Source organism: Bos javanicus, chromosome 8, assembly GCF_032452875.1.
Source record: "Bos javanicus breed banteng chromosome 8, ARS-OSU_banteng_1.0, whole genome shotgun sequence".
NCBI lineage: Eukaryota > Metazoa > Chordata > Mammalia > Artiodactyla > Bovidae > Bos > Bos javanicus.
The window spans coordinates 111,666,403-111,675,985 of NC_083875.1; the positions used below are offsets into that span (position 1 = coordinate 111,666,403).

Consider the following 9,583-nt stretch of genomic DNA (forward strand, 5'->3'; position numbering starts at 1 on the left):
GATTGGCCGTCCGGTGTGTGCCCTCAGCCTCTCCTCCCCTCCAGGGCTGCCGTCCCCCTGCCCGCCCTGACGGGCTGTGACGGCGCTGCCGGGCCGCGGCCTCCCCGTTGGCCACGACCGGCCCGGGGCTCCCGCGGAGACACGCTGTGGAGACGTGGACGCACCAGCCACCTGGAAGCTTCCGTGAGGCCGGATGTCCGCACAGCATGCCGGGAGCGCTTTCCGCCAAATCGGCGCTCCTGCGGCTGTTTCCTGTCAGGTCCGGAAAGCTCGCGGGGCGGGTGAGAAGCGAGTCAGTGCCCTGGGCGAGCTGAGCTGAGCTGTGAGGGACGAGAGTCCAGAGCCGCGCGGGGGGAGGAGAGCTCCGGGCCTTCTCAGGCACGTGAGACAGGACCCCCATTGGGTTCTGTCTGCTCCAGTTGCTGGCTGTGTCTCTGTCACCTGCACCGTAACCAGGAGAGCTCAGAGCTGGGTCTTTTTGTTTAAGATCAAAGCAGATGGTTTACAACGCTGTTCATCTCGGGTGTACAGAGTCAGGACTTTTGCAGATTATGCCTCATTGTCAGTCGTTACCAGACGGTGAGGATCAGTCCCCACGCCGAGTGCTGGTCTACGGAGCGGCTGTGTGTGTTCCCGAGAGCTGCGTTCTTCAAGGGCAGGGGCACCCGGGAGGACAGTTTGGTGAGGAGGCCAGGCCAGCACCTGCTGCCCCTGCCACCCCACAGGGCTGAGCGCTGCCCTGGGGGTCACACTGTTGGTGCCCTGGGGGTTGGTCACCCTGTTGGTGCCCTGGGGGTCACTCACACTGTTGGTCCCCTGGGAGGGGGGGTCACACTGTTGGTGCCCTGGGGGGCGGGGTCACTCCGTTGGTACCCTGAGGGGGTCACCCTGTTGGTGCCCTGGGGGGGGGGTGTCACCCTGTTGGTGCCCTAGGGACAATCACCCTGTTGGTGCCCTGGGGGTCACGCTGTTGGTGCCTTGAGGGAGTCACCCTGTTGGTGCCCTGAGGGGGTCACCCTGTTGGTGCCCTGAGGCGGTCACCCTGTTGGTGCCCTGGGCGGGGGGGTCACGCTGTTGGTGCTGCAGTGTGGGTTGGGCTGCAGCTCCCAACTACCATCAGTGATCATGTTCTTCATAAGACAAAGCAAAACAGCTCAGTTTCTCTTAAGAAGGGCCCAAAGAAGCAATCACATTTTCAATTTTATTAATCTTGACCCCTGAGGACCAATGTTTTTAATACCCTCTGGGACAAAGCAGGAAGTAACAGAAAGCCTCTCACACACTGTTCAACAAAGTGCCTGGGTCGTTTTGAGGCAGAAGCTCTTGTATGACTGAGCTACAAACCCATCTCGCCACCAGGTAACCGTGGTTATTCCAACCAGGGTGTTTGGCAGACATTCCCCAAAATAGGGTGAGCCTGTCTCTTCAGATCCAGGGACTAAGACTCCAAGCTTCCACTGCAGGGGGTGTGGGTTCAGTCCCTCATCAGGAACTAAGATCCCACATGTCTTGAGGTGTGGCCAAAAAAATCAGGAAGTAAACAACTGACAACATTTATGGCCAATTCAAGCTTTCAAAAGAAAACTCAAACACTGTGAAACTGTTTCTGCCCCATGACGTTTACAGCTTGCCTACTCCTGGATTTTTCTGGTAAGCCTAGTGGTATTGTAGACCAGCCTGTGTCAATATTTGAAAGAGATACATAACTTTGTGGAACAGTATTCTCAAAAGGACTGGTGCATGCTGTTACACAATCATGTACAAATCGACTATTCAAAGTTCAGTGTACGTGGATATAACAGAATTTGAAATCATTGCTCTAGTTGTCAGATTCCACGTTGCAACTAACTTTTAGGAAACCACCAACTGTCAAATTTTGGTGTAGTATCAATAGCTACAAATTTGGTGTAGTATGAATATCTACAACTATCCAGAAGCTATTAAAATACTCCTCCCTTTTCCAACTATATACCTGTGTGAGGCTGGATATTCTTCATACAATTCAACCAAAATAACATATATCAAGAGACTCTGCAGAAGCAGATGAGCGTCTCTCTTCCTGCTATTAAGCCAGACAAGAATTGTAGAAATGTAAAAAAAAATGCTACTCTTTTCATTTTTTTTTGTAAAATCTGACTTCTTCACTAAAATGTTATTTGTTAAGATGTAATGGTGATCACTGTTATGTTTAGAGGAATTAATACATAAAACCTGTTTTTTTTCTCCTTTCAGATGAATTTTAGTAGATAGAATCCACATAAGCAAAGCCCCTGGGGGTTCTGCGCATTCGTGGGTGAAGGAGGGGATAACAGCTACAAGAGAAGGTCATAAGCGGAGCCATTTTAGCTCCTGGGTGGAGGATCTGGAAGACCGAGACTGCTGATCTCTGTTTCATTAGCTCATCCCCATTGGCCTGCTCTGGGCATTCAGGAGTGGGTACCAGTATGAGCTTTCCAGATGGCACAGTGGTAAAGAATCTGCCTGCCAGTGCAGGAGATGCAAGAAACTGGGTTCAATCCCTGGGTTGGAAAGATCCCCTGGAAAAGAAAATGGCAACCTGCTCCAGTTTCTTGCCTGGGAAATCCCATGGGCAGAGGAGCTGTAGTCTGGAGGGCTACAGTCTATGGGGTTGCAGAGTCGCAGGTTTGTGGTCTGGGAGGAAGGAAGTCTAAGGCCCATAGTGCTGATTTTCTACTCTAGTTGCCAGGGTCTTGAGCAGAACAGTCTTGACTCAATCTCAAGAAATGGCTCGGATTTGGTCCTAGAGGAATCCCTGGAAAAGATTAAGCAAACGAGGTCCAGATGTGAATAGGAGGATAATGAGTATGAATGGTCCGGGAAGGGGCAAAACCCAAGGCATCGGTTCCAGTCCATCAACCATGACTGCCAGGAGTTGCTTAATCTCAGGCAGACTCGAGAGGCTCAATCTTTAAGGTTTTTTCAGCTTCCTGAACAACACCAGACTGGTTGGCATAGAAGCAGTAGGATTCATCTAGAAAAAGGCACAGACCTCCCTTCTCTACAGTTAGTAGATCCAATCCCCTTCTATGTTGTAACTACGGCCGCCAAGGAATCGCGTTGGTTTTGGAGAGCTGTTGGACCCTGGGCTACCTCCTGAGGCTGTCTGGTAGGTCTTTAGATAGTGCCTGGTAGTTGTGGACGGAGGTGGTTAGGCCGGCAGTTCCTGTTCCAATTCCAGCCACTATTCCTAGTCCCATTAAGAGGCGAATGAAATGAAGGGCTTGTTTCATTCACTTGTGAATGAGAGGAATAGGTAGGGGTTGATCATTGGGGGCTATAAAAATGTTTGGACTGGAGTATACCAGGGTGCAGGTTCCGATCCAATTAGTAGGTAAACAGAGAGGTATGTAGATGCCCCACACAGGAGGAACAGGCCAGGTGTCACAATGCAACAGCTGAAGTCGATGGTGAAGAGGAGTTGGGGTGGGGGGTGGGGATTTGATCGTTCGTTCAAGAACAGGGACCCCACTAAGGTGGCCCCAATGATGGGAGAAGTGGAGGAGTATGCTGAGAGAACCGTCCTGTAAAGGTTAACGAATGTCCTGTAGGACCAGAAACATTATATATATAGCCTTTCCAGTGGCAAAGAGTGAAGTGGAGATATGGTTACACGTGGGTTTAGAGATTATGCCCGTGGGTTGGTCATATGAACTGTTTCAGAAGTTTCTGCTGCTGCTGCTGCTGCTAAGTTGCGTCACTCATGTCCGACTCTGTGCGACCCCATAGACGGCAGCCCACCAGGCTCCCCCATCAAAAGGAGCTGGTTATGAGTTGGTGATGAACAGGGAGGCCTGGCATGCTGCGATTCATGGGGTCGCAAAGAGTTGGACACGACTGAACGACTGATCGGATCTGATAACAGTGTTACTCTCTGGGTGACAGGGCCTCCTACTGGAGGTTTTCCATTGTAGGAGGGCGGGTCAGTGAGGAAAGATTCTAAGAGTTTGTCTGAATTCTGGATTTGATCACTAGTGTGAAGATATCACTTTTCACTTTCATGCATTGGAGAAAGAAATGGCAACCCACCCCAGTATTCTTGCCTGGAGAATCCCTGGGACAGAGGAGCCTGTTGGGCTGCCGTCTGTGGGGTCGCACAGAGTCAGACACGACTAATGTGACTTAGCAGCAGCAGCAGCAGCAGTGAAGATATTTAAGATATGAGATGAATAAAGGCTCCCCAAGGTATGAGTGGTGTAGGGATATGTTACCACTGGTCCAGTCAAGGATGGATGTGGGGGGGGGGGCTGAATCTCCCAGAGGAGTTATGGATAGACATATCCAGCAGTCTTTAGCCAACTGTGGGTTAGAGGCATTGGGGAGAGTATGGGTTAAATTAAGGGTCCGGAATAGATAGTTGAAGTTAGGGTTTTGAAAGAGTTCTTGGTCAGAGGAGAGAAAGAAGATAGGAAGAAGATGTTAACCAATATTTGGGGAAGTAAATATAAGGTAGACTATTGTGGAGAAGAATTGGATTTCAAAAGGGTAAAAGTTATAAAAGGTCCCCTGCAGCCACAGGGTAGAGATGTAATCTTCATCGTGTTCGAACGTGGATCCTTGAGGACTCGAGACCCAGATATCTGTCAGGAGTTGTTCCAGAAGTAATTGCAGCCGTGAAACCAACAGGCTCATCTGTTGTCAGCTGGGGCCGGTGGAAGCCATGAGAACTTTGGAGTTGTAGGGCCTGTGGAAGAAACTCGGTTAGTTTTTGTCTGGTAAGCATTCTCATCATTGGGCTGCATAACCTTTTTTAGTCAAGTAATGTGCACCCAAGCGGTGATTTCTTTTAATTTTGCAGTGGTAGGGGTCAGCAGAATTACCGTGTAGGGTCCTTGCCATTTGGGGATTAGATCTGAGTGGGACTGAACTGTCATATAGACTTTGTCTCCTATTTGGAGGAATGGGTACAGGAGATTGGGATGTGGTTGAGGGAGTAGGTTATCCATATGTTGCCAAAGGGCATCTTGTATCTGGGCAAGTAAGGGAAAAGGGAGGTGGGATGGCAGTTTGGGACCATCATGGGAGTGGGGGAGTCCTAAAAGTACTGTGGCCCATACATGGCCTCAAACGGACTGATATTTAGAGGTTTTTTTGGTAAGGCCTGGCAAAATTATTGCAGGTGGTGACTGCAGCCATGAAATTAAAAGATGCTTACTCCTTGGAAGAAAAGTTATGACCAACCTAGATAGCATATTAAAAAGCAGAGACATTACTTTGCCAACAAAGTTCTGTCTAGTCAAGGCTATGGTTTTTCCAGTAGTCATGTATGGTTGTGAGAGTTGGACTATAAAGAAAGCTGAGCATCGAAGAATTGATGCTTTTGAATGTGGTGTTGGAGAAGACTCTTGAGAGTCCCTTGGACTGCCAGGAGATCAAACCAGTCCATCCTAAAGGAGATCAGTCCTGGGTGTTCATTGGAAGGACTGATGCTGAAGTTGAAACTCCAATACTTTGGCCACCTGATGCAACGAGCTGACTCATTTGAAAAGACCCTGATGCTGGGAAAGATTGAGGGTGGGAGGAGAAGGGGACGGCCCAGAGGATGAGATGGCTGGATGGCATCACTGACTCAATGGACGTGAGCTCCGGGAGTTGGTGATGGACAGGGAGGCCTGGTGTGCTGCGGTACAAGGAGTCGCAAAGAGTTGGACACGACTGAGCGACTGAATTGAACTGGACCTTTAAGAGGGCTAAAGGGAGGAGTTTAGTCCAATCTTGATGAAGTTTGATTGTTAATTTAGTCAGTTTCTTTTAGGACTCGATTGGCTCTCTCAACCTTACCGGAGGACCGGGAGTGATAAGGAATGTGAAACCTCCAAGGAATTTGAGGGGCTCGTGCAATATTTTGGGTGATTTGGGATGTGAACTTGGGCCCATTGTCAGACTGGAGGGAGGAAGGCATCCCAAACCTGGGGAGGACTTCAGTAAGGATAAGGTGAGCCACAGTAGGGGCTCATTTGTTAGTAGTCGGGAAAGCTTCTATCCATCCAGAAAATATATCTATGAAGACTAGGAGAAATTTAACCCTTTTTACGAGTGGCATGTGGGTGAAATCTACCTGCCATTCTTGTGTGGGAAGATGTCTGAGAATTTGGTGGGTGGAGAAAGGGGTGGGTGACGAATGTTAGAATGGGGGTTTGTCCACTGACAAGTGGTACAGGTTTGGCTCAGATTACTTAAATAAGCCACATTGTCTTTAGTTAACTCAATAGTTCTGAAGGAAAGTCTTAAGTACTTTTGCGGAGGGGTGGAAAAGAGAATGTAAATATGAAAGTAATGTGTGGCTGTTTGGCTCGTCAACCTGGGCTATAGTAAAGACAGGACTAACAGAGGCAGCCTGCTGCTTTGCTTCATTATCTGCTATGTTGTTATAAAAGGAGATAGGGCCGTGTCGCTGATGTCCCCGGCAACGTATTACAGCAGCTTGTTTTGGGAGCTGAGCCGCATGGAGAAGTTCAGAAATAAAAGAAGCATTGAGAATAGGCGTGCCCTTCTGAGTCAGGAATCCCCTTTCCCTCCAGATTATAATGTTAGAATGTAATATGTTGTAGACATATTTGGAGTCAGTGTAAATGTTTATCTTTTGATCTTTGGCTAGGGTCAAAGCTTGTGTAAGAGCTATCAGTTCAGCCTTCTGTGAGGATGTGTGAGCTGGGAGTGTGGCTGACTTCACGAGGCGGGGGTAGGGGGGATAACTTTGTCAGGCTGTCCCTGGACTATAGCGTATTCAGCCCCAAGTGGGGCTTGCTTCTGGGTACTGCCATCTGTGAACCAGGATGGGACTGTGGGGTCAGTAAGGGGCTGATCGGTTATATGTTCTAAGGTCTAAACACAGTCATAGGATAGGTGTTCTGCTTCTGGATCTGGTGTAGGGAGTAAGCTAGCAGGATTAAGAGGTTTACAAGGCATAAAAGAAAGGGATAGGTCGAGGAGGTGTGTGTGGAGGATCTGTAGTCGAGTAGCGGGCAGAGAAAGGAAAGCCCGATGAGAGAGTAAATCTTTGAAGGAATGAGGAGAGCATACATTTAGAGGGGCGTTTCAGATTAGGTTTTGGGCTTCAGGTGTTAAGAGGGTGGTTGCAACCAAGGCCTGGAGACAAGGTGGCCATCTGAGCGTGACGGGATCGAGTTGTTTGGATAAGTAAGCTAGAGGACCCCATATGTCCCCGCGTTTCTGGCACAGAGTCCCTAAGGCATGTCCTTGTTGAGAATGTACAAAAAGGAAAAAAGGCCTGGTGTAATCAGGTAAGTAAAGAGAAGGCGCCCGTAGTAAATGTTTGCTAAGTGTCTGTATGGGGGTGTGGAGAGAGGTGGGGGCCATTAAGGGTTCATCTAAGTTTCCTCGAGTAGCTTGGTAGAGGGGTTTTGCATGGAGGGCAAAATTTGGGACCCATATTCAGAAGAAGTTTAATAGACCTAATAGAGAAAGACGTTTCCTCTTGGTTTGGGGCCTGGGGGTCTGTGTCAAGGTTCGAAGTCTCTGAGTTGGGATTATTTTGGATGTGGGAGTGAGAAGCAATCCCATGTAACTGTCAGTGGCGGAAGCAAGTGTGCTTTGGAGAGGGAGGCTCGTAGCCCCGTTGCCTGGGGCATTCAATGCATTGCGGTGTGGAATAGGCAGTTACGGCGAGAGGAACTACATAAATCGTCTACATGTTGGAGTGAGGTAGTAGAGCCTAGGTCTAAAGTCTGTAGGTCTCTTTGGAGGGCTTGACCGAAAAAATGAGGGCTACCTCTAAACCCTTGTGGTAAAGCAGTCCAAGTTAACTGTTGAGATTGATATGTGTCTGGGTCCGTCCAGGTGAAGGCAAATAGGGGCTGTGAGGAGTGGTGTGGGGTAAAGTCAGGAAAGCATCTCTGAGGCCCAGTACCCTGAAGTAGGGTGTGTCGGGGAATATGTGAGAGAAGGGCGCAGGGATTAGTGACCACGGGGTGTACAGTATCATGGCCTCATTGATCTTGAGAAGATCTTGGACTAGACGCCAGGAGTGGGGCCCCTTTTTGACTGCCAGTATAGGGGTATTATGAAGAGAACAGATGGGCTGCAAAAGGCCGGCTTTGAGCAGTCCGGAGATTATTGGTTTAAGTCCTTGTCAGGATTCTGTGGGCAGGGTATACTGAGTTTGGGTTATGACTGGAGAGGGATTTTTAGAAAAACCTGGACGGGGTAATGGTGTCAGGCTACTGACGGGGCTTCGGTGTCCCAGACCCGAGGATCTCTCGGGGAAGGTCAGGGGGCAGGTTTTGGGAGTGAGGGCTGGCCAGGGGTTAGGGTGCCAATTGGATGCAAAGAATTGATATGGGATCTAAGAATGGGATGTTTATAGAAGTTTGTAGCTTAACCAGAAGATCACATCCCCCCAGTGCCACTGGGCATTGAGGAACTATAAAAGGATGTGTCAGTGTGGTTTTGCCAAAGGAACGTAGGAGAGGAGGTGTTATTTTGGGATAAAAAGGGATGCCTGAGACCCCTTCGATGGCCACTTCTGAAGGTTGGAGAGGGCGCTTAAAGGAGGTTAAAAGTGAAAAGGCTGCTCCAGTGTCTATTAGAATGAGACTTTGTGTCCGGCCACCGTGCCAATTACCCAAAGCTCCAAGTCTGTCTGTACGGGATGGGCTTGGGGTCTGGAGCTTGGGCTCCGTCACTGGAATAATTCAGGCACAATTGGGTCACCTCTCACCTCATCTGAGGAGCCATGGTCTGGGGTTCCAGGGCCCCCCAAGTCTGGTTCCCAGCCCATTGTTGTTGGGCCTGGGGTGGACCCTGAGATTTGATGGGTAGTGTCTGAGGACAATCCATTTTCCAGTGTCCCCATGTTTGCAGGTGGGGCAGGGTTTGGTGGGTGGCCAGGAGTTTGGGCAGAATTTGGCCCAGTGTCCCACTTGGTTACATCTAAAGCAGGGGCCTGGAAGGTTAGGTTCCATACGGGTGGGTCAAGGTTGGCGGGCCAGTTCAGTTCAGTTCAGTCGCTCAGTCATGTCCAACTCTTCGCGACCCCATGAATCGCAGCACACCAGGCCTCCCTGTCCATCACCAACTCCCGGAGTTCACTCAGACTCACGTCCTGCCTAGGACCAGCCCCGGCTGATCCAGGGTATTCGAAGGGGAGACGGCGTCGGCGACTATTTATATGCTAATTAGAGATATAGAGAACAATAGAATGAGGATAGCTCAGTAGGAAAATTCAGTGGAGAAAAGAAGCTGAGTAGCTTGGTTTACGCGGGAGACCAATAAAACTTCAAGACAAGAAGTTTGCACCACTTACGTAGGCCGCAGGCGCCCTCTCGAATAGCGGAAGGTGTCTCACCCTAGACACCTTCTCGAGTGGGTCTTAGAAGCCCAGGCATGATTAGTAAGCGTGGTGGGTTCCGCGCTCCAGATGGAGACTCAGCTTTAAAGGAAGAATGACATGGGGAGACCAAGCGTTGGTGAGCAAGGCCCATAGCTTTATTTTTAACAGGGGCTTTTATACCCTAAGTTACACATAGAGGATAATAGGGGATGCAAAGTCAGCAGTCTTTGATTCTTATCAAAAACCAAGGTTTCTTTCCTGCAAATGTATCGT

General features: G+C 49.4%; 1 long non-coding RNA gene across 1 annotated transcript; it reads right to left on the reverse strand.

Moving 5' to 3' along the window:
• Positions 1 to 1,187: 1,187 nt before the first annotated feature.
• Positions 1,188 to 9,072, reverse strand: LOC133253242 (uncharacterized). The gene is made up of 2 exons (XR_009738248.1): positions 3,011 to 9,072; positions 1,188 to 2,773 (listed from the first exon to the last, which is right to left on the reverse strand). It is a non-coding gene; the product is annotated as an uncharacterized LOC133253242 (long non-coding RNA).
• Between the last annotated feature and the right edge of the window lie 511 nt (positions 9,073 to 9,583).